The 5,232-nt window shown below is 40.7% G+C and overlaps 1 pseudogene; it reads right to left on the reverse strand.

The window, feature by feature from the left end:
• Positions 1–3,676: 3,676 nt before the first annotated feature.
• Positions 3,677–4,481, reverse strand: LOC126948094 (homeobox protein VENTX-like; annotated as a pseudogene).
• Positions 4,482–5,232: the final 751 nt, after the last annotated feature.

Here is a 5,232-nt window from a genome sequence, read left to right on the forward strand (position 1 = left end):
GGGATTTCTTACAGTTGACACCTAGGAAATATTTGATTTGGTTTATGCAGTGGGTGACTATATCAAGAAACAAATTCTGTCATTGTGTGTGTGTGTGTGTGTTTCTCTGCAGGAAGGTTTGGCTTCTGCTAATAGCAGAAACTGGACTTTAGGAAGAAAGATCAAACATTTTTCATATGAAAACAAGTCGTTACCTATTTAATTCTCTCTTGAAGTTAGATGAAGAAAATTCAGAAATATTGTTTCTGAATATACATTTGCTAAATACATTCTGATTCTTTAGAGGGCTACTGACACTCTCCCCTAAATACATGTAACCTGTCAGATTATCAGTTTGAAAAAGATCTATACTAAAGTACTTTATCAACTTTCAAAATAACCCAAATTTTCCCGAACATTTAGGAACAGCATTTAAAACGTAGAATTATCCATCGCATGCTAAATATCTATCCTTTTCATCTGCCTATGCAATCAATAAACTGATTCAATTAGCATTGATATTAGCATCTATACTTTTGAAATCACTAATTATCTAATAGCAAAGGTCTCTTTCATATTGTTTTGCTTAGAAATAAAAAATAGGGCTGTTCATAAGTTTCCGTTCAGTAGTCCAAGCCAGAAAGCCCTTGCCACAGCTGGATATGGAAGCTTGAATAACATACAACTTCACATTTCTCAAAGTGTGTAATCCAGGCATTATGAATAATTTCTAGCCAAGTCCTAAGAAATTGTACATGATCTTTCTAAACAGAGGCTGGGAATTGTTATGCCGAAGCAAAAATGAAGTGTCAGGTAAGGTCTGATGCTGGGGAAAACAATTAGAACATTACTGAATTACCCTCCTGTTAAAGAGCTCACCTTCACCTTCAAAAGCTAATTATCAGTTTACCATGTTTTATTCATTAATTAGAATTATTTTCTAGAGTGTCAGAGCATTTCAGGTGGGTTGAGTTATGATGGAAAAGATAATCATAGCCTCTGCAAGTTTGTGATTTATTTAGCCAAAGATGCAGAACCTAAGGGAAGCAAAATGCTATACAGGGTGGTAGAAAACGAGGTCTATTTTGGCCACTGTTTCTTTTCCTCTGGATTCCTTTTAGGTGAGAGGTAGGAGAGACAGGACCACAGTTGCCAGGGATGCTTGGTACAGATATGGTTCTGCCAGATTTATTTAGGAAACCCTATTTTATGCTAACTCACTGCCATTGTATACTTAGGTATATTCGTTTCCTTGGGCTTCTGAAACAAATTGCCATAAACTTTGTTAGCTTGAAACAACAAAAAATGTAGTCTCTCATGGTTCTAGAGGCGGGAAGCCAAAAATCAAAGTATTAGCAGGATTGGTTGTTTCTTAGGGGGTCAGAGGAAGACTGTTCCATGTCTCACTCCTCTGGTGGTTGCTGGCAATCTTTGGCATTCTGTGGCTTGTAGATATGCACTCCAATCTCGGCCTTTTGTCATTTATTGCGCTTGTTCCTATGTGTCTTCATGTCTTTCATTTCTCTGCATGTTTGTCTCTTCTCTTTTTCTTATAAGGACACCAGTCATATTGGATTTAGGATTCATCCTACTCAAGTGTGACCTCATCTTAACTAATTACATCTGCTAACACCCTATTTCCAAGTAAAGCCACATTCTCAGGTTCTTCTAGAGGTAGAACTTCAACATATGTTTTTGGGAGAATCAAATTAACCCACAACATCAGGCTTATCTCACCCTTCCTAGAGAACTCACATTCAATTTGTACCCTTCCCTTTAAGGAGACATTTGCTATCTTAATACTTTGCTAGTTGTGAACGAAACCAGCATCATAAAGCCACCACTTGTATTGTTGAAATTTGAGGTGCAGGCAAGCAAAACAGGGCTCTGAAAACTATCTTTGTTCCTATTTTTTCTAAAAATGCTATACCTTGCTATCCACACCAAATCCCATTGTCTTAGGTTAGATCCTCTAGAAGCAGAGCCCAAAATGGGCTTCTCAGCAAAGTTCTTTGTTATTGAAGGGGTACTCACAGGGGGAAAGGGATAAAGGAAGTAGAACAGGATGAGATAAAAAACTTGAGGTCCAGTTTCAGACTAGTCTCATAAGAAGCTCAAATATTTCTAGTACTTTTTAAAAATAGCATGTGATCATTAATACAATCCAAGGATAAGGTATGAAAAGAGACACGTGCAATTAGAAGAAAAAAAAGAGATGCATAACATCAATTCTTAGTGCCATTGAAAGTTATGGGTCATTTTTAGATAGGCTGATTAGTCATTCTAGTTTGCCTGAAATACTTCCAATTTATGCCTGTTACACTGATGCAATCATTAATCATGCTCCATTTCAAGCTAAAAATTCTTTTATTTGTTTAATAAATTGTATGAGTTTAATCTCCTTTTTCAAATTTATAAAATAAGTGGACTGAAACAAGAACTTTTCCAATAACACAATTTTTATAGTAATTTGTATTTAATAAAACACATTGCTTATGAGGGAATCTAATTGAGAAGACATAAAATGTTTACCCTAGAAAAGTAACTGACATTTTAGATTACAAATAACATTAGTGAATGTCTTGTTTCTCCATCTGTCCATTCTTCATCCACCCATTTGTACATCCTTTATTAATATGCAGTTATAATGTACCCTATACTATATTGGATAGGAGAAGGAAGGGTAAATAAAACATACCCAGCAACATACTCTGTGCCAAATGCATATTTATTTATGTTTATTCATACATAATATTTTACTTATGGAGTACATGTGATATTTTGTTACATGCATAGACTGTATAATGATAGTCAAGGATTTGAGGCATCCATCACTTTGAGTATTTATTATTTCGGTGCATTGGGAATGATTTAAATCCTCTCTTCTAGAAACACTGAAATATACAATATGTGTTCTTAACTATAGTCACTCTACTTTGCAGTGGAAAGATAGGATTTTTGCTTTTTATCTAACTGTGTATTTGCATCTGTTAACTACCTCTTCTCATCCTCCACTCACCCACTCAATATTCTTAAGCTTCTTGTGTTTATGATTAACATTTTTAGCTCCCACACATGAGTAAGGACATGCAATATTTGTCTTTCTGTGCCTGGGTTATTTCACTTAAAATAGTGATATCCCCTTCCATCTTTGTTGCTGAAATACATGATTACATTCTTTTTTATAGCCAAATAGTGCACCATTGTGTATGTATACCACGTTTTTTCTTTATCTATTTGTTCATTGATGGACATTTATATGGATCCCATTTCTTTACCATTGAGAATAGAGCTGTGATAAACATGCCAGTACCAGTATCCCTTTGATATATTCACTGGTTTCTATTCCTTTGGATAGACCCTCAGTAGTGGGATTGCTGGTGAATATGGTAGCTGTATTTTTATTTTCTGATAAATCTCTATAATATTTTCCATAATAGTTGTACTAATTTACATTCCTACCAACAGTGTATAACAGTTCCCTTTTCTCCACACTTCACCAGTATCTATTGCTTTGTGTGTGTGTGTGTTTTTTTTTTTTTTTTTTTTTTTTTGTTTGTTTTTTTGCAGTGAAGAGGTGGCTTTAACAAATATATTCTCCAGAAATCTCCAGAACCTTTGGTGCCTCCACGATGTAAACAGAACAGCTGAGTCCTCCGGGTAGGCTTCAGGTGCGATCTGCACAGACCGCGTGTGCGGGAGGCACGGAGTCAGAGGTGCTTCCTCAAATGCATCCCCGTCTCTGGCAGAGCACACAGGCCCCAGGGCCCCGTGGACAGGGTTTGTCCCAGCGTATGCACGTCACTTCCTGGGTCTGCGGGGTGGTACCTCAGAGGCTGCCCGCAGCAGGAAGCCCACGAAGAAACCAGGGCCTCTTGTTCCACTTGTCAGAGACCCCAGAAGGAGCCAGAGGGCAGCATCAGAGCCTGCGGCCCAGGCAGGGGTGCCCAAGGGCACAGCAGCTGCAGACCATTGGCAAGGCCAGAAGATGGTGAGTGGAAAGCAGGGGGCCCGTGGAGAGACCCCGAGAAGGGGCTGTTTAGCTGGGAGTCCTGCATTTGCCGTTTGTGTTTCATCCGGCGATTTTGAAACCAGGTTTTTATCTGGAACTCTGAGAGCTGCATCTCCCTGGCCAGCCTCTTCCGCTCCAGAGGGCGCGGGTACTTGTGGTGCCGGAAGACGCCCTCCAAGGCGCGGACCTGCTCCCTGGTGAAGGCTGCGCGGACACTGGAGGCCCGCCCGGCGTTTGGCTCCTTACTAAACCCAGCCACGGCCCTCTCCGGCGCAGGCAGATTTGAGGAGCTAGCCTCCTTGGTGCTGACGACCTGAGGGGTCTCCCGGGTGCCGAACGTCTGGCCAGGGCCAGGGAGGCTCCCCGGGGAGACGTCGGCAGGCCTGGGGGTGTGGGTCGGCCCTGAGCAGCTGCTCTGGGAGACCTAGTCCACGGAGCCAAAGCTGGAGGGCTGCTGCCAGCCACGAAGTGGGGAGGAGGAGAGACGCATGGCGGTCAGGTGGGTCGGAGGGAAAGCCGGGCGGGGCTGGCCAGGCGCAGGATCCAGCTCGCTTTTTGTCTTTTTAATAGTAGCCATTTTAACTAGGATAAGATGATATGTAATCTTTAGTTTTGATTTGTATTTCCCTGATAAATAATGATGCTGACAATTTTTTCATATACCTGTTGGCCATTTGTATGTATGTATTCTTTTGAGAATTGTCTATTCAAGTTCTTTCCCGCTTTTTTTTTTTTTTTTTTTGAGACACAAGTCTCACTCTGTCACCCAGGCTGGAGTGCAGTAGCAGAATCTCGGCTCATTACAACCTCTGTCTCCCAGGTTCAAGCGATTCTCCTGCCTCAGCCTCTCAAGTAACTGGGATTACAGGTGTGTGCCACCACCTGTAATGCCTGGCTTATTTTTGTAGTTTTAGTAGAGACGGGGTTTCACCATGTTGGCCAGGCTGGTCGTCTTGAACTCCTGACCTCAAGTGATTCACCCACCTCTGCCTCCCAAAGTGCTGGGATTAAAAGTGTGAGCCACCATGCCTGGCTTCATTCTGCTCACTTTTTAATGGAATTTTAAAAAAATTGTTTAATTGAGTTCTTTGTATATTCTGGATATTAATTCCTTGTCAGATGAATGATTTGCAAATATTTTCTCCCATTCAACTGTCAACTGGTTGTCTCTTCACTCTGTTAATTGTGTCTTTTGCTGGGCAGAAGCTTTTTGGTTTAGTATAGTCCGGTTAGCCTATTTT

Source organism: Macaca thibetana, chromosome 2, assembly GCF_024542745.1.
Source record: "Macaca thibetana thibetana isolate TM-01 chromosome 2, ASM2454274v1, whole genome shotgun sequence".
In the NCBI taxonomy this organism is placed as follows: domain Eukaryota; kingdom Metazoa; phylum Chordata; class Mammalia; order Primates; family Cercopithecidae; genus Macaca; species Macaca thibetana.